Source organism: Thermobia domestica, chromosome 1 (genome assembly GCF_964235325.1).
Source record: "Thermobia domestica chromosome 1, izTheDome1.hap1.1, whole genome shotgun sequence".
Taxonomy (NCBI): domain Eukaryota; kingdom Metazoa; phylum Arthropoda; class Insecta; order Zygentoma; family Lepismatidae; genus Thermobia; species Thermobia domestica.
This window is the reverse complement of record NC_137454.1, coordinates 147,726,883-147,747,919: the sequence shown is the minus strand read 5'-3', so window position 1 is coordinate 147,747,919 and position 21,037 is coordinate 147,726,883. Positions and strand designations below refer to the sequence as shown.

Genomic DNA, 21,037 nt, shown 5'->3' with positions numbered 1-21,037 from the left:
CTGGCTTACCCCCTACCAAGAGCACAACTTACAATTTTCATGGTTACAAATTTTTGAGCCGCCATTTTGAATCGAAGATGACGACTTTTCCAACATATCGGAATTTTCCCCTCACATGCGCTGTACTCTACATACTTGAACGCAATTTCGTGATTCCACCATATCTACAAATTGTGTAGAATTAGACGCCCCCTTATAATATTCCTAGCACTTTCTTACACCGAACATGACTATGTTTTTCAAGTTTAAGGGCGGATTCGCAAACTACGCATCAGAATAAACATCACCTCGAAATTTCTACCTCCTAGATACAGCCATTACAAATTTCACATTTTTTCGATTTGCGCCGCGAAACGAAAACGAATTTTAATGCTCTTTTTTCTATCATAAACTATGTTCCTAGCTTCACTGCCTGACAAAATATGACGTTTCTATGGTGTGCGGAACTACTCTAAAAACCAGCATTTCAAACCGACGAAAAATTTCGACACTTCATTTACATGGAAAATGTCGCCTTTTTCGTGATATCGGAATTTTCCCATTACTCACATCCCATGACAAACAAGTATGCAAAATTTGGTGTTTGTATGTTTTGTGGAAGTACGCAAAAAATTAAGTGTGTTTCCGATTATAGAGGTATATAATTCCCATTACTCACATCCCATGACAAACAAGTATGCAAAATTTGGTGTTTGTATGTTTTGTGGAAGTACGCAAACAATTAAGTGTGTTTCCGATTATAGAGGTATATAATTCCACGGACGCGGGCCAGCTACGTACCAGTACTATGTCAGCAGTAAGTAGGAAATCCAAAATCTAACGAATTGAGTAGTGTAGGGGAACGACGTAAGCCTACTGTGCAAAAGACCTGGGTTCGATTCCCAACAAGTTTTTCTCTCACTTTTTCTTTCTTTGAAAGTTTATTTTTATAGCATAGGTGATTGAAAATAAGCTTGACTCTATCATATACGGCATTTCATTCCAACCAGACCCGCAACTAAAACTATTAAATCGAAAGGGGCACTTTCCCACGTATCTTATATATTATAAATATGTACGCTGCCGACGAGACAATTTTCAAGAGGGGCCCATTTGTGTGTGTGTGTATGAGCGTATGTGTGCAGTGGCGTACGCAGGAATTTATTTCGGGAGGGGTCCAAACTCAATATCTGTGTATTTTATATTGAAATTCCTAAACTTGTCCCAAAAATTAGGCTACATTTACACAAAAGTTGGAATTTCGGGGGGTGGTCCGGACCCCCAGGAACCACCCCCTGCGTACGTCCCTGTATGTGTGTGTATTTCCTTAAAATTAATATTTTATACTTTCTATTTGTGGTATTCTCTCCAAATTTGGTATACGCAGGTATCTTAACGAGGGACATAAAAGGGGAGAGAGATACTTTGCAATCGTTTCCGGTTTGAAGTAGACACTGTTGTCGCGAGACAAAATGTATTGTTGTCTTGTATGGACACTATATCGTGAAAAAGATGCCCATTGTTTCTTTCAGACTCTTTTTGGGGAACACCGCCTCCTCAGAGCGCCCCTGGCGAGATCAAAATAATACGTATATAATACAATAACAAATAGAATGTTATCAGCTGTGCCCCCCGGGGTAATACTCCCCCCCGAACATTGCTTCCGATAGAGACACTGGTGATGCTCCATTTCCAATGCTACATATGTTTGATTTTAAATACTTCAGTATCGTCTCGAAACTTTACACGAACATACTGCCTAGTTTCGAGACCATCTCAACAGTTAGCGTATAAATATATCCTTTCCGTCTATGTCTGTAATAACGAAAATATTTTGTTCACGCAATGCCAACAGAAATTATTTTGATAAAACAAAGCAACGTGATAAGAAAAAAAACGCAAGATAAAACAAGGTCGGCGGGGATTCGAACCCAGACCTGCTACTCAGAAACCAGACAGTTTACCGCGGAGCTAACTTACTACGTTGAATTCTGCTTGTTCTATTCTCCTCAATATACCACATAAGAGGCCAAATGAAGGCAATTCAAAAATATGGCAATTTTGAATTCAAGATGGTGACTTCTCCAATGATTTGTTTCTTCACTTAAACTGAACTACGTCCTTAATAACATAGCGAAACCTGGCTTACCTACCAAGAGCACAACTTACAATTTTCATGGTTACAAATTTTTGAGCCGCCATTTTGAATCGAAGATGACGACTTTTCCAACATATCGGAATTTTCCCCTCACATGCGCTGTACTCTACACACTTGAACGCAATTTCGTGATTCCACCATATCTACAAATTGTGTAGAATTAGACGCCCCCTTATAATATTCCTAGCACTTTCTTACACCGAACATGACTATGTTTTTCAAGTTTAAGGGCGGATTCGCAAACTACGCATCAGAATAAACATCACCTCGAAATTTCTACCTCCTAGATACAGCCATTACAAATTTCACATTTTTTCGATTTGCGCCGCGAAACGAAAACGAATTTTAATGCTCTTTTTTCTATCATAAACTATGTTCCTAGCTTCACTGCCTGACAAAATATGACGTTTCTATGGTGTGCGGAACTACTCTAAAAACCAGGATTTCAAACCGACGAAAAATTTCGACACTTCATTTACATGGAAAATATCGCCTTTTTCGTGATATCGGAATTTTCCCATTACTCACATCCCATGACGAACAAGTATGCAAAATTTGGTGTTTGTATGTTTTGTGGAAGTACGCAAACAATTAAGTGTGTTTCCGATTATAGAGGTATATAATTCCACGGACGCGGGCCAGCTACGTACCAGTACTATGTGAGCAGTAAGTAGGAAATCCAACATCTAACGAATTGAGTAGTGTAGGGGAACGACGTAAGCCTACTGTGCAAAAGACCTGGGTTCGATTCCCAACAAGTTTTTCTCTCACTTTTTCTTTCTTTGAAAGTTTATTTTTATAGCATAGGTGATTGAAAATAAGCTTGACTATCATATACGGCATTTCATTCCAACCAGACCCGCAACTAAAACTATTAAATCGAAAGGGGCACTTTCCCACGTATCTTATATATTATAAATATGTACGCTGCCGACGAGACAATTTTCAAGAGGGGCCCATTTGTGTGTGTGTGTATGAGCGTATGTGTGCAGTGGCGTACGCAGGAATTTATTTCGGGAGGGGTCCAAACTCAATATCTGTGTATTTTATATTGAAATTCCTAAACTTGTCCCAAAAATTAGGCTACATTTACACAAAAGTTGGAATTTCGGGGGTGGTCCGGACCCCCAGGAACCACCCCCTGCGTACGTCCCTGTATGTGTGTGTATTTCCTTAAAATTAATATTTTATACTTTCTATTTGTGGTATTCTCTCCAAATTTGGTATACGCAGGTATCTTAACGAGGGACATAAAAGTGGAGAGAGATACTTTGCAATCGTTTCCGGTTTGAAGTAGACACTGTTGTCGCGAGACAAAATGTATTGTTGTCTTGTATGGACACTATATCGTGAAAAAGATGCCCATTGTTTCTTTCAGACTCTTTTTGGGGAACACCGCCTCCTCAGAGCGCCCCTGGCGAGATCAAAATAATACGTATATAATACAATAACAAATAGAATGTTATCAGCAGTGCCCCCGGGGTAATACTCCCCCCCCCCGAACATTGCTTCCGATAGAGACACTGGTGATGCTCCATTTCCAATGCTACATATGTTTGATTTTAAATACTTCAGTATCGTCTCGAAACTTTACACGAACATACTGCCTAGTTTCGAGACCATCTCAACAGTTAGCGTATAAATATATCCTTTCCGTCTATGTCTGTAATAACGAAAATATTTTGTTCACGCAATGCCAACAGAAATTATTTTGATAAAACAAAGCAACGTGATAAGAAAAAAAACGCAAGATAAAACAAGGTCGGCGGGGATTCGAACCCAGACCTGCTACTCAGAAACCAGACACTTTACCGCGGAGCTAACTTACTACGTTGAATTCTGCTTGTTCTATTCTCCTCAATATACCACATAAGAGGCCAAATGAAGGCAATTCAAAAATATGGCAATTTTGAATTCAAGATGGTGACTTCTCCAATGATTTGTTTCTTCACTTAAACTGAACTACGTCCTTAATAACATAGCGAAACCTGGCTTACCTACCAAGAGCACAACTTACAATTTTCATGGTTACAAATTTTTGAGCCGCCATTTTGAATCGAAGATGACGACTTTTCCAACATATCGGAATTTTCCCCTCACATGCGCTGTACTCTACATACTTGAACGCAATTTCGTGATTCCACCATATCTACAAATTGTGTAGAATTAGACGCCCCCTTATAATATTCCTAGCACTTTCTTACACCGAACATGACTATGTTTTTCAAGTTTAAGGGCGGATTCGCAAACTACGCATCAGAATAAACATCACCTCGAAATTTCTACCTCCTAGATACAGCCATTACAAATTTCACATTTTTTCGATTTGCGCCGCGAAACGAAAACGAATTTTAATGCTCTTTTTTCTATCATAAACTATGTTCCTAGCTTCACTGCCTGACAAAATATGACGTTTCTATGGTGTGCGGAACTACTCTAGAAACCAGCATTTCAAACCGACGAAAACTTTCGACACTTCATTTACATGGAAAATGTCGCCTTTTTCGTGATATCGGAATTTTCCCATTACTCACATCCCATGACAAACAAGTATGCAAAATTTGGTGTTTGTATGTTTTGTGGAAGTACGCAAAAAATTAAGTGTGTTTCCGATTATAGAGGTATATAATTCCCATTACTCACATCCCATGACAAACAAGTATGCAAAATTTGGTGTTTGTATGTTTTGTGGAAGTACGCAAACAATTAAGTGTGTTTCCGATTATAGAGGTATATAATTCCACGGACGCGGGCCAGCTACGTACCAGTACTATGTCAGCAGTAAGTAGGAAATCCAAAATCTAACGAATTGAGTAGTGTAGGGGAACGACGTAAGCCTACTGTGCAAAAGACCTGGGTTCGATTCCCAACAAGTTTTTCTCTCACTTTTTCTTTCTTTGAAAGTTTATTTTTATAGCATAGGTGATTGAAAATAAGCTTGACTCTATCATATACGGCATTTCATTCCAACCAGACCCACAACTAAAACTATTAAATCGAAAGGGGCACTTTCCCACGTATCTTATATATTATAAATATGTACGCTGCCGACGAGACAATTTTCAAGAGGGGCCCATTTGTGTGTGTGTGTATGAGCGTATGTGTGCAGTGGCGTACGCAGGAATTTATTTCGGGAGGGGTCCAAACTCAATATCTGTGTATTTTATATTGAAATTCCTAAACTTGTCCCAAAAATTAGGCTACATTTACACAAAAGTTGGAATTTCGGGGGTGGTCCGGACCCCCAGGAACCACCCCCTGCGTACGTCCCTGTATGTGTGTGTATTTCCTTAAAATTAATATTTTATACTTTCTATTTGTGGTATTCTCTCCAAATTTGGTATACGCAGGTATCTTAACGAGGGACATAAAAGGGGAGAGAGATACTTTGCAATCGTTTCCGGTTTGAAGTAGACACTGTTGTCGCGAGACAAAATGTATTGTTGTCTTGTATGGACACTATATCGTGAAAAAGATGCCCATTGTTTCTTTCAGACTCTTTTTGGGGAACACCGCCTCCTCAGAGCGCCCCTGGCGAGATCAAAATAATACGTATATAATACAATAACAAATAGAATGTTATCAGCTGTGCCCCCGGGGTAATACTCCCCCCCGAACATTGCTTCCGATAGAGACACTGGTGATGCTCCATTTCCAATGCTACATATGTTTGATTTTAAATACTTCAGTATCGTCTCGAAACTTTACACGAACATACTGCCTAGTTTCGAGACCATCTCAACAGTTAGCGTATAAATATATCCTTTCCGTCTATGTCTGTAATAACGAAAATATTTTGTTCACGCAATGCCAACAGAAATTATTTTGATAAAACAAAGCAACGTGATAAGAAAAAAAACGCAAGATAAAACAAGGTCGGCGGGGATTCGAACCCAGACCTGCTACTCAGAAACCAGACAGTTTACCGCGGAGCTAACTTACTACGTTGAATTCTGCTTGTTCTATTCTCCTCAATATACCACATAAGAGGCCAAATGAAGGCAATTCAAAAATATGGCAATTTTGAATTCAAGATGGTGACTTCTCCAATGATTTGTTTCTTCACTTAAACTGAACTACGTCCTTAATAACATAGCGAAACCTGGCTTACCTACCAAGAGCACAACTTACAATTTTCATGGTTACAAATTTTTGAGCCGCCATTTTGAATCGAAGATGACGACTTTTCCAACATATCGGAATTTTCCCCTCACATGCGCTGTACTCTACACACTTGAACGCAATTTCGTGATTCCACCATATCTACAAATTGTGTAGAATTAGACGCCCCCTTATAATATTCCTAGCACTTTCTTACACCGAACATGACTATGTTTTTCAAGTTTAAGGGCGGATTCGCAAACTACGCATCAGAATAAACATCACCTCGAAATTTCTACCTCCTAGATACAGCCATTACAAATTTCACATTTTTTCGATTTGCGCCGCGAAACGAAAACGAATTTTAATGCTCTTTTTTCTATCATAAACTATGTTCCTAGCTTCACTGCCTGACAAAATATGACGTTTCTATGGTGTGCGGAACTACTCTAAAAACCAGGATTTCAAACCGACGAAAAATTTCGACACTTCATTTACATGGAAAATATCGCCTTTTTCGTGATATCGGAATTTTCCCATTACTCACATCCCATGACGAACAAGTATGCAAAATTTGGTGTTTGTATGTTTTGTGGAAGTACGCAAACAATTAAGTGTGTTTCCGATTATAGAGGTATATAATTCCACGGACGCGGGCCAGCTACGTACCAGTACTATGTGAGCAGTAAGTAGGAAATCCAACATCTAACGAATTGAGTAGTGTAGGGGAACGACGTAAGCCTACTGTGCAAAAGACCTGGGTTCGATTCCCAACAAGTTTTTCTCTCACTTTTTCTTTCTTTGAAAGTTTATTTTTATAGCATAGGTGATTGAAAATAAGCTTGACTATCATATACGGCATTTCATTCCAACCAGACCCGCAACTAAAACTATTAAATCGAAAGGGGCACTTTCCCACGTATCTTATATATTATAAATATGTACGCTGCCGACGAGACAATTTTCAAGAGGGGCCCATTTGTGTGTGTGTGTATGAGCGTATGTGTGCAGTGGCGTACGCAGGAATTTATTTCGGGAGGGGTCCAAACTCAATATCTGTGTATTTTATATTGAAATTCCTAAACTTGTCCCAAAAATTAGTCTACATTTACACAAAAGTTGGAATTTCGGGGGTGGTCCGGACCCCCAGGAACCACCCCCTGCGTACGTCCCTGTATGTGTGTGTATTTCCTTAAAATTAATATTTTATACTTTCTATTTGTGGTATTCTCTCCAAATTTGGTATACGCAGGTATCTTAACGAGGGACATAAAAGTGGAGAGAGATACTTTGCAATCGTTTCCGGTTTGAAGTAGACACTGTTGTCGCGAGACAAAATGTATTGTTGTCTTGTATGGACACTATATCGTGAAAAAGATGCCCATTGTTTCTTTCAGACTCTTTTTGGGGAACACCGCCTCCTCAGAGCGCCCCTGGCGAGATCAAAATAATACGTATATAATACAATAACAAATAGAATGTTATCAGCAGTGCCCCCGGGGTAATACTCCCCCCCCCCGAACATTGCTTCCGATAGAGACACTGGTGATGCTCCATTTCCAATGCTACATATGTTTGATTTTAAATACTTCAGTATCGTCTCGAAACTTTACACGAACATACTGCCTAGTTTCGAGACCATCTCAACAGTTAGCGTATAAATATATCCTTTCCGTCTATGTCTGTAATAACGAAAATATTTTGTTCACGCAATGCCAACAGAAATTATTTTGATAAAACAAAGCAACGTGATAAGAAAAAAAACGCAAGATAAAACAAGGTCGGCGGGGATTCGAACCCAGACCTGCTACTCAGAAACCAGACACTTTACCGCGGAGCTAACTTACTACGTTGAATTCTGCTTGTTCTATTCTCCTCAATATACCACATAAGAGGCCAAATGAAGGCAATTCAAAAATATGGCAATTTTGAATTCAAGATGGTGACTTCTCCAATGATTTGTTTCTTCACTTAAACTGAACTACGTCCTTAATAACATAGCGAAACCTGGCTTACCTACCAAGAGCACAACTTACAATTTTCATGGTTACAAATTTTTGAGCCGCCATTTTGAATCGAAGATGACGACTTTTCCAACATATCGGAATTTTCCCCTCACATGCGCTGTACTCTACACACTTGAACGCAATTTCGTGATTCCACCATATCTACAAATTGTGTAGAATTAGACGCCCCCTTATAATATTCCTAGCACTTTCTTACACCGAACATGACTATGTTTTTCAAGTTTAAGGGCGGATTCGCAAACTACGCATCAGAATAAACATCACCTCGAAATTTCTACCTCCTAGATACAGCCATTACAAATTTCACATTTTTTCGATTTGCGCCGCGAAACGAAAACGAATTTTAATGCTCTTTTTTCTATCATAAACTATGTTCCTAGCTTCACTGCCTGACAAAATATGACGTTTCTATGGTGTGCGGAACTACTCTAAAAACCAGCATTTCAAACCGACGAAAAATTTCGACACTTCATTTACATGGAAAATATCGCCTTTTTCGTGATATCGGAATTTTCCCATTACTCACATCCCATGACGAACAAGTATGCAAAATTTGGTGTTTGTATGTTTTGTGGAAGTACGCAAACAATTAAGTGTGTTTCCGATTATAGAGGTATATAATTCCACGGACGCGGGCCAGCTACGTACCAGTACTATGTGAGCAGTAAGTAGGAAATCCAACATCTAACGAATTGAGTAGTGTAGGGGAACGACGTAAGCCTACTGTGCAAAAGACCTGGGTTCGATTCCCAACAAGTTTTTCTCTCACTTTTTCTTTCTTTGAAAGTTTATTTTTATAGCATAGGTGATTGAAAATAAGCTTGACTATCATATACGGCATTTCATTCCAACCAGACCCGCAACTAAAACTATTAAATCGAAAGGGGCACTTTCCCACGTATCTTATATATTATAAATATGTACGCTGCCGACGAGACAATTTTCAAGAGGGGCCCATTTGTGTGTGTGTGTATGAGCGTATGTGTGCAGTGGCGTACGCAGGAATTTATTTCGGGAGGGGTCCAAACTCAATATCTGTGTATTTTATATTGAAATTCCTAAACTTGTCCCAAAAATTAGGCTACATTTACACAAAAGTTGGAATTTCGGGGGTGGTCCGGACCCCCAGGAACCACCCCCTGCGTACGTCCCTGTATGTGTGTGTATTTCCTTAAAATTAATATTTTATACTTTCTATTTGTGGTATTCTCTCCAAATTTGGTATACGCAGGTATCTTAACGAGGGACATAAAAGTGGAGAGAGATACTTTGCAATCGTTTCCGGTTTGAAGTAGACACTGTTGTCGCGAGACAAAATGTATTGTTGTCTTGTATGGACACTATATCGTGAAAAAGATGCCCATTGTTTCTTTCAGACTCTTTTTGGGGAACACCGCCTCCTCAGAGCGCCCCTGGCGAGATCAAAATAATACGTATATAATACAATAACAAATAGAATGTTATCAGCAGTGCCCCCGGGGTAATACTCCCCCCCCCGAACATTGCTTCCGATAGAGACACTGGTGATGCTCCATTTCCAATGCTACATATGTTTGATTTTAAATACTTCAGTATCGTCTCGAAACTTTACACGAACATACTGCCTAGTTTCGAGACCATCTCAACAGTTAGCGTATAAATATATCCTTTCCGTCTATGTCTGTAATAACGAAAATATTTTGTTCACGCAATGCCAACAGAAATTATTTTGATAAAACAAAGCAACGTGATAAGAAAAAAAACGCAAGATAAAACAAGGTCGGCGGGGATTCGAACCCAGACCTGCTACTCAGAAACCAGACACTTTACCGCGGAGCTAACTTACTACGTTGAATTCTGCTTGTTCTATTCTCCTCAATATACCACATAAGAGGCCAAATGAAGGCAATTCAAAAATATGGCAATTTTGAATTCAAGATGGTGACTTCTCCAATGATTTGTTTCTTCACTTAAACTGAACTACGTCCTTAATAACATAGCGAAACCTGGCTTACCTACCAAGAGCACAACTTACAATTTTCATGGTTACAAATTTTTGAGCCGCCATTTTGAATCGAAGATGACGACTTTTCCAACATATCGGAATTTTCCCCTCACATGCGCTGTACTCTACACACTTGAACGCAATTTCGTGATTCCACCATATCTACAAATTGTGTAGAATTAGACGCCCCCTTATAATATTCCTAGCACTTTCTTACACCGAACATGACTATGTTTTTCAAGTTTAAGGGCGGATTCGCAAACTACACATCAGAATAAACATCACCTCGAAATTTCTACCTCCTAGATACAGCCATTACAAATTTCACATTTTTTCGATTTGCGCCGCGAAACGAAAACGAATTTTAATGCTCTTTTTTCTATCATAAACTATGTTCCTAGCTTCACTGCCTGACAAAATATGACGTTTCTATGGTGTGCGGAACTACTCTAAAAACCAGGATTTCAAACCGACGAAAAATTTCGACACTTCATTTACATGGAAAATATCGCCTTTTTCGTGATATCGGAATTTTCCCATTACTCACATCCCATGACGAACAAGTATGCAAAATTTGGTGTTTGTATGTTTTGTGGAAGTACGCAAACAATTAAGTGTGTTTCCGATTATAGAGGTATATAATTCCACGGACGCGGGCCAGCTACGTACCAGTACTATGTGAGCAGTAAGTAGGAAATCCAACATCTAACGAATTGAGTAGTGTAGGGGAACGACGTAAGCCTACTGTGCAAAAGACCTGGGTTCGATTCCCAACAAGTTTTTCTCTCACTTTTTCTTTCTTTGAAAGTTTATTTTTATAGCATAGGTGATTGAAAATAAGCTTGACTCTATCATATACGGCATTTCATTCCAACCAGACCCGCAACTAAAACTATTAAATCGAAAGGGGCACTTTCCCACGTATCTTATATATTATAAATATGTACGCTGCCGACGAGACAATTTTCAAGAGGGGCCCATTTGTGTGTGTGTGTATGAGCGTATGTGTGCAGTGGCGTACGCAGGAATTTATTTCGGGAGGGGTCCAAACTCAATATCTGTGTATTTTATATTGAAATTCCTAAACTTGTCCCAAAAATTAGGCTACATTTACACAAAAGTTGGAATTTCGGGGGTGGTCCGGACCCCCAGGAACCACCCCCTGCGTACGTCCCTGTATGTGTGTGTATTTCCTTAAAATTAATATTTTATACTTTCTATTTGTGGTATTCTCTCCAAATTTGGTATACGCAGGTATCTTAACGAGGGACATAAAAGTGGAGAGAGATACTTTGCAATCGTTTCCGGTTTGAAGTAGACACTGTTGTCGCGAGACAAAATGTATTGTTGTCTTGTATGGACACTATATCGTGAAAAAGATGCCCATTGTTTCTTTCAGACTCTTTTTGGGGAACACCGCCTCCTCAGAGCGCCCCTGGCGAGATCAAAATAATACGTATATAATACAATAACAAATAGAATGTTATCAGCAGTGCCCCCGGGGTAATACTCCCCCCCCCCGAACATTGCTTCCGATAGAGACACTGGTGATGCTCCATTTCCAATGCTACATATGTTTGATTTTAAATACTTCAGTATCGTCTCGAAACTTTACACGAACATACTGCCTAGTTTCGAGACCATCTCAACAGTTAGCGTATAAATATATCCTTTCCGTCTATGTCTGTAATAACGAAAATATTTTGTTCACGCAATGCCAACAGAAATTATTTTGATAAAACAAAGCAACGTGATAAGAAAAAAAAACGCAAGATAAAACAAGGTCGGCGGGGATTCGAACCCAGACCTGCTACTCAGAAACCAGACACTTTACCGCGGAGCTAACTTACTACGTTGAATTCTGCTTGTTCTATTCTCCTCAATATACCACATAAGAGGCCAAATGAAGGCAATTCAAAAATATGGCAATTTTGAATTCAAGATGGTGACTTCTCCAATGATTTGTTTCTTCACTTAAACTGAACTACGTCCTTAATAACATAGCGAAACCTGGCTTACCTACCAAGAGCACAACTTACAATTTTCATGGTTACAAATTTTTGAGCCGCCATTTTGAATCGAAGATGACGACTTTTCCAACATATCGGAATTTTCCCCTCACATGCGCTGTACTCTACACACTTGAACGCAATTTCGTGATTCCACCATATCTACAAATTGTGTAGAATTAGACGCCCCCTTATAATATTCCTAGCACTTTCTTACACCGAACATGACTATGTTTTTCAAGTTTAAGGGCGGATTCGCAAACTACGCATCAGAATAAACATCACCTCGAAATTTCTACCTCCTAGATACAGCCATTACAAATTTCACATTTTTTCGATTTGCGCCGCGAAACGAAAACGAATTTTAATGCTCTTTTTTCTATCATAAACTATGTTCCTAGCTTCACTGCCTGACAAAATATGACGTTTCTATGGTGTGCGGAACTACTCTAAAAACCAGCATTTCAAACCGACGAAAAATTTCGACACTTCATTTACATGGAAAATGTCGCCTTTTTCGTGATATCGGAATTTTCCCATTACTCACATCCCATGACGAACAAGTATGCAAAATTTGGTGTTTGTATGTTTTGTGGAAGTACGCAAACAATTAAGTGTGTTTCCGATTATAGAGGTATATAATTCCACGGACGCGGGCCAGCTACGTACCAGTACTATGTGAGCAGTAAGTAGGAAATCCAACATCTAACGAATTGAGTAGTGTAGGGGGACGACGTAAGCCTACTGTGCAAAAGACCTGGGTTCGATTCCCAACAAGTTTTTCTCTCACTTTTTCTTTCTTTGAAAGTTTATTTTTATAGCATAGGTGATTGAAAATAAGCTTGACTCTATCATATACGGCATTTCATTCCAACCAGACCCGCAACTAAAACTATTAAATCGAAAGGGGCACTTTCCCACGTATCTTATATATTATAAATATGTACGCTGCCGACGAGACAATTTTCAAGAGGGGCCCATTTGTGTGTGTGTGTATGAGCGTATGTGTGCAGTGGCGTACGCAGGAATTTATTTCGGGAGGGGTCCAAACTCAATATCTGTGTATTTTATATTGAAATTCCTAAACTTGTCCCAAAAATTAGTCTACATTTACACAAAAGTTGGAATTTCGGGGGTGGTCCGGACCCCCAGGAACCACCCCCTGCGTACGTCCCTGTATGTGTGTGTATTTCCTTAAAATTAATATTTTATACTTTCTATTTGTGGTATTCTCTCCAAATTTGGTATACGCAGGTATCTTAACGAGGGACATAAAAGTGGAGAGAGATACTTTGCAATCGTTTCCGGTTTGAAGTAGACACTGTTGTAACGAGACAAAATGTATTGTTGTCTTGTATGGACACTATATCGTGAAAAAGATGCCCATTGTTTCTTTCAGACTCTTTTTGGGGAACACCGCCTCCTCAGAGCGCCCCTGGCGAGATCAAAATAATACGTATATAATACAATAACAAATAGAATGTTATCAGCAGTGCCCCCGGGGTAATACTCCCCCCCCCCGAACATTGCTTCCGATAGAGACACTGGTGATGCTCCATTTCCAATGCTACATATGTTTGATTTTAAATACTTCAGTATCGTCTCGAAACTTTACACGAACATACTGCCTAGTTTCGAGACCATCTCAACAGTTAGCGTATAAATATATCCTTTCCGTCTATGTCTGTAATAACGAAAATATTTTGTTCACGCAATGCCAACAGAAATTATTTTGATAAAACAAAGCAACGTGATAAGAAAAAAAACGCAAGATAAAACAAGGTCAGCGGGGATTCGAACCCAGACCTGCTACTCAGAAACCAGACAGTTTACCGCGGAGCTAACTTACTACGTTGAATTCTGCTTGTTCTATTCTCCTCAATATACCACATAAGAGGCCAAATGAAGGCAATTCAAAAATATGGCAATTTTGAATTCAAGATGGTGACTTCTCCAATGATTTGTTTCTTCACTTAAACTGAACTACGTCCTTAATAACATAGCGAAACCTGGCTTACCTACCAAGAGCACAGCTTACAATTTTCATGGTTACAAATTTTCGAGCCGCCATTTTGAATCGAAGATGACGACTTTTCCAACATATCGGAATTTTCCCCTCACATGCGCTGTACTCTACACACTTGAACGCAATTTCGTGATTCCACCATATCTACAAATTGTGTAGAATTAGACGCCCCCTTATAATATTCCTAGCACTTTCTTACACCGAACATGACTATTTTTTTCAAGTTTAAGGGCGGATTCGCAAACTACGCATCAGAATAAACATCACCTCGAAATTTCTACCTCCTAGATACAGCCATTACAAATTTCACATTTTTTCGATTTGCGCCGCGAAACGAAAACGAATTTTAATGCTCTTTTTTCTATCATAAACTATGTTCCTAGCTTCACTGCCTGACAAAATATGACGTTTCTATGGTGTGCGAAACTACTCTAAAAACCAGCATTTCAAACCGACGAAAAATTTCGACACTTCATTTACATGGAAAATGTCGCCTTTTTCGTGATATCGGAATTTTCCCATTACTCACATCCCATGACGAACAAGTATGCAAAATTTGGTGTTTGTATGTTTTGTGGAAGTACGCAAACAATTAAGTGTGTTTCCGATTATAGAGGTATATAATTCCAGGAGAAAGTTGAATAATAATGGCGGCAACGGATCTCCTCGTTTCAGGCCATTCTCGACGTGAAAGCTGGTGGACAAAAAATTTCTTACCCGGACTTTAATTTGGGATTCATTTAAACATATCTTAATTAATCTAATTAGATTTCTCGGTATTCCAAATTCTGTAAGAATGTTATACAATATTTCTTTCCTAACCGATTCGTAAGCCTTTCTAAAATCAATAAATAGTTGATGTACCGGGATATTATATTATCCAGGGCGCAAAATTGACGATCGCTAGGTTGCCACTGGCGACTAGAAATTTAGAGCTGGCGACCAGTGTTCAGTAGGAATCGTTTCTGCTTAACCTCACAGGGGTGCTCAGTTTCTGTTTCGCACAAAAATAGTTGTCACTAAGAGAAAACACGGAATGTGAAACAGATGTACAGAGTTAAGATTGCCTACAGGAATTTACTGAAGACAAACACACTGGATGATTTGATGACAATTTTCATCACTGAAAACTGCAATCGACAAAGTGTAGAGAGAGAGTGTTACACAAACGTGAAATCTTAAGGTTAAGGTATTTTTCAACACTATATGAATTGTCCAATTCAAAATTGATTACCCTGAACCTAATTGACTGGTTTTGAAATTTTATTCCCTTATGTAATCTGTCTTTGTCAAACCAAATGCCTTGGAGAGAGGGGGGGGGGGAAATTCTCATAATTTGTACGTGAGAGACACTGGCGACCATCATTTTTGAATTGGTGAGTACATCTGACTTTGAAATTTTTCACCCTGGTATTCCCACTTCTTTTCGAGTATTTGTCGAATGGTAAATACTTGGTCGATAGTTGATCGATTTCGTCTAAATCCGCACTGATAATCTCCAATAAGTTCATCTGTATATGGGGTCAATCTTCCTAATAGAATGTTTGAAAGGATTTTATAGGATGATAACAATATTACCGAGTAAAATTGTTGTATTGAAACTCTCTTACTATTTCTTTATAGAAATTATAAAAATTAGAAATTATTACTTCGTTAAATGTCAGACAGTATAATATGATTATGTCGATGAAGCATAGCGCACGTAGAGATAATTTATAGTCTCTATTTTTAACAAAGTGTTGGTGACAAGAGGAGACACAATTTTCGTGCCAAAACAACTCCAAAGCTTGTGGATAACTCTAATATACAGTAGATTTAGTATCAATTTCATACAGAATAAACGTAAATGACAAGGTAAACTTACAGGTTGGACAGTTTTTTTTTAACGAAATGAGACAATGAAAAGTTCGACAACCACTCAGGGGTGGACTGGCCATAATCAAGTACCGGCCCGATGGCCGCTGCGCCCTCCTCACATCAGTGCCTTTGCGCCCTCCTCGGGAGAGACTAAGACCCGTCTTAGCCTCGGGAAGGCGCACAGTTTCCTCTGAACACATTAAAAAAAAACAAACAAAAAAACAAAGCTACATAATTATTTTATAAATTCGCTAGCCTTTGGCCAGCTAGGGCCCCACCCCAGACCCTGGTATTTGCTCGGCTTGCGGCCTCGCTCTTCTTGTTTTCGGCGTGGGAATGCTGTTAATGATATTAGATTTACCCCTAAACATATATAGATTTGACTCTAATATCGGTCATTTTGGACGATTTTTACATATCGCCCTTACCAACCCCACACTCCTCCCCAAATCCCAGTATTTGCTCAGCCTGCGGCCTCGTTCTTTCTGTCTTTGGCTTTGGGAATGTTATTATAGTGATCTTAGGGACCCCGAAATTTATAGATTTGACTCTAATATCGGTCATTTTGGATGATTTTTATATATCAACCCTCCCGCCCCCACTGCTCCGCCCCCAGTTCCCATCCTTACTCGGCCTACGGCCTTGCTCTTTCTGTTTTAGGTTTTGGTGGTACCTAATGATCTCAGTGACTTCGAAATATATTGATTTGACTCTAATCTCGGTCATTTTGGATCATTTTTACATGTCTCTCCCTCCCCCTCTCGCCGTTAGGGGCGCTAGTGGCGTTATATACCAAGGCTGATTTATGTCACACTATAACCTATATGTTTCCAAAATTTCGTTAAAATTATTTTTCTCGTTCTTACGTTATACCATTAAAACCATTCCTACTGTTATAACCCCATTTAAATAGCATTGGGTTCAAGTTTCTACCCCTCCCCCTCTGCAAAGGGGAGAGTTGGGGGTTGCTAACCAAGACAGTGTTGATTACCTGGTACCAAAGAATATTTATGTTAAGTTTGCTCAAAATCGGTTGAACCGTCTAGGAGGAGATGTGGAACATACTCATACATACATACAAACATGCAATGGCATTTATAATATAGTAGTATACAGTATTATTTTACGTATATATGCACATTGAAAAAGTATACGTATACAAAATTATATAATGCCAAAATACATAATGTATACAGAATATACACTTGAAATCAAAACAGCAATTTCCAAAGAAGTTAACCAAGCTGGAGTTTTTTCTGTCATGATGGACACGACCCTAGATGTCTCTTCATATGACCAGTGCTCCATAGTGCTTCGGATGTGTACAATGGATTTGTTCAGGAAAGAGTAATTGCCCTCAAACATGTGATCTCAACAACAGGAGAGAACCTCCTACAAACCCTCAAACAGTCCTTGGCTGAATTAAAAATACCTATCGAAAAATGTGTGGCAGACGCTTTTGATGGAGCGTCAAATATGAGCGGACTATATAAAGGTGTGACAGCAAAGCTGAAAGAGGTCAATCCGAAACACAATCACATATGGTGCTATTCACATGTGTTGAACTTGGTGATAACTGACATCGTCCAGAGTTTGGGTGTTTGTATATCTTTCTTTGGGCTTCTCCAGGAAATTCAGGTATTTTTGAAAGAATCGCAGAAACGACTTGAGGTGTACTTGGAACAAAACCCAAGCGTCCGTCTTGAGGCTATTGGGATAACTCGATGGAGAAGTAAAAGCAACGCTGCTGTAAAAATATTTGGACACTTTCATTACTGGTCACCCGACTCAAAGGATATCAGACCAAGAAAATCAAAACCAGTATATGTGGAACTCGTAGCAGCTTTAAGTGTGATTGGCAACTCGCAAGAATTCAATTCCAAAGTCAGACATGATGCAATGTCTCTCATTCAAAAGTTGTGCTCCTTTGAGACTATCATTGTGGCTATGATGTTTTTATTGATTTTTCAGCATACCACATCTTACTTGCAGCAGCATACCTCAGCATACTTGCAAACAAAAAACTTAGACTATGTCCAAGCATGGCGCCTGATATCCTTAACTCAAAATAAGTTGAAAGAAGCTAGGGACCAGTTTGACAAAGTCTACAAAGCAGCAGAACACTTTGCAACAGAAATGTCAAATAGTATTGAAGGACTCATTAAAGATGTTCCTAGTCTAGAACCAGTTATTATAGAAACAGAATTGCCTGAGGTAAGATGTAGAAAAAAAAGAAAAGAAAATGGCAGGGGAATCAGCTTCTGATGAAGTAATTGAAGACAGTAAATACAGATTTGAAGTAACCGTTTTCAACTGTGTTAAAGACCAAATTTCTAACAGCATGCAGGGACGATTTGCTGAAAATCAAAGCTTATACTTAGATTTAGAGTGTTTTGATCCTAAGAAGTTCAAGAGTTTAAGTCTGGCTTCGTTGTCACTGAAAAGAATCACTGAATTAATTCCTGATTGTGAAGAGGGAAAACTTAAGGAAGATCTTTCGTTTTCATCAATGAGGGAAGAGTTTTCAAAATCCTCTTATGAGAACCAAGAAAAGAATCAAGAAGCTGTTGAGGTTCGTGCGATTGAAGATTTGATTGAAGAGGACAAGTTTTCTGAAGATTTCATGGAGGATGAGGAGGAATATTTGGGACCGACCGACGATCCTGTGGATCTCAGGTCTATAAAGTGTGATGGAGTGAAGTGCAATTCTTGCTTTAAGTGCGCCTTCGATGTGATTCTACAGTATTAGCCTATCAAACAAGAAATGGATTGTTGCTGGTCCCGATTTCTGACATCAAGGTCAAATCGAAGGCTAAATATTTAAAATCTCTGAATTCAAATTTCGAGCTTGTGCTTCTACTCCCCGCTAAAGCTGCGCTCTTCACGACTTTTTCCCCTCCAAATATCGATTCCGTGATGGGGCTCAGGAAGTCAACACTTACAATTACTTTACTGTTAGGTTGCAGATGAGTGATACATTATAAGCTACGTTATTCAAATAAAGTTTTTCAGACAACATTATTAGCGTGGACAGCAAACTGTACAGCGAAAAGAAAGATGGAAAAATGAAGGGTTAACTTTTTAAAAAACCGCTCCAGTTGAAATGCTTATACAGACACGGACAATAACACGGAGAACCAGTCGTATTAACAAATACTGAAACAAATCTTCAATTATGCGCTTATTCACCTAAAAATCACCTTCACTAACATGTCTGCTTACTACGAGCGTATCCCCAGCGTGTATGTTAACATATACTTAAGAGAGAATACCTATTTCTCAGATTTTGAGTACAGTTTTAAAAGTTCATTTCCGTAAACTGCAAAAGACAGTGATTACTATGCTAATTATCACAAATTAAATGCAACTTTTGAGTTGCATACACAACAAACTACTAGGAAATGAAGACCTGTGCTAACAAAGAGTACACTGGAAAATGAAATAACATGTTATAACAAAAATTAAAATAAGATGATAATCGATACAAATGTAGAGGATGAATATGATATGTCCGAACTTCGCCAAGTATGGTGGAAGAAGCTATTTGTTTACTTCTTCTTGGCCAACCGCTAAGAACATTTATAAATCCATATGTGACTTTGTTATAAGCAATTAGTACATTCAAATTCACGAACGATGACGAACTGAAGGGTACGAAGGTACAGTTGCAAGTAACAACCGTAGTCATAATAATATAGTTCAACTAAACAACGGTGAAAATAGTGGGTAATTAGGTGGTAAGTAGAAATAGCCAGAACTGAATGGTTTACATCGATCATACCGAAGAAATTTGGAGTTATACTGAGCATAGTTTGGGGGGAAAGCGAGCATCCCCGATGGGGATACTTCAGCTGACTTCTTTGGGGGAAAAATGTGATTGAGGGGGAAAGCCCCCCTCATCCCCCCGGTAATTCGCACCCTGATTGTTCTTGATGAACTCAGAAAGAGACATTCTGACCAAAATAGACAACAATCTTATTATTGACAAAATGTGTGAGAAAAGCAAGGAGATGTGAAGGCTCGTTCAAGCATAAAGCAGTGACTACTTTCATTTTCCATTTTGTTTTTGATTTTTTTTTGCTAGGTAGCTATATAATTCTAAATTTACTTTTGTTAATTTGTAGTAAATGTTTCATGTGTATTTTTTATCAACGGTTTTAAAAATAGATGAAAAATAAGTTAATGTTATGATGAATATAGCTTTAAAAGGACAAAAGTATGAAAAATAGCATAAGCCCCAACTTAACTCAAATCTTCAGTTATAATTAGGCTGTTAACAAATGTAGCCGAAAAATTTAAACAATTAGTGTGGTTTTTGTAGTCCCAGTTAAAGTGTGCAGATTTATATACGCCTAATATATTTAGTACTCAAAGTCTATTTGTTTATGAAAATATTGAATTTGTATAATTCTATCGCGATTAACTGCAATAGCTACTTAATCTTTTGTTTTTTGTGTACTACCGGGGGAAGCCCCCGGCTCTCCCTTTTATTAGGAGGGGTATTCCATACAAGCAAAAGTCTCGGATGGACGGCGCCCTTCCAGAGTACGTGACCGCGCCCTTTTTACATAGCCAGTCCACCCCTGCAACCACTCTAACTAGAACTCAGACGGTATTGCCTTGCTGTAAATATTGAAAAAGTTGAGAAACTTAAAATATAATTGAAGGATAAGGGAAAAAAAGTAGGAATGTCACAAAACTGTATTTTCGAGAAAACGACGTTTCAATACTGAAAACCGCGTACTAAATGAACAGGGTTAGTCAATTTTTTTGTCCCTTTCCTTCGACATTTCTAAACCTACGCATGCATTGCATACACAGTCAAATAGTACCAAGAGTCACCAACAGATAGGGCAAAGCACCCGTTAAAACAAACACAGGAACCTTCTTTGTTTT

At 38.8% G+C, this 21,037-nt stretch overlaps 1 protein-coding gene across 1 annotated transcript in view; it reads right to left on the bottom strand.

Moving 5' to 3' along the window:
- Ir25a (ionotropic receptor 25a) overlaps positions 1-21,037 on the bottom strand; it is a 222,565-nt gene that overhangs the window by 66,038 nt on the left and 135,490 nt on the right. The window lies entirely within an intron of this gene.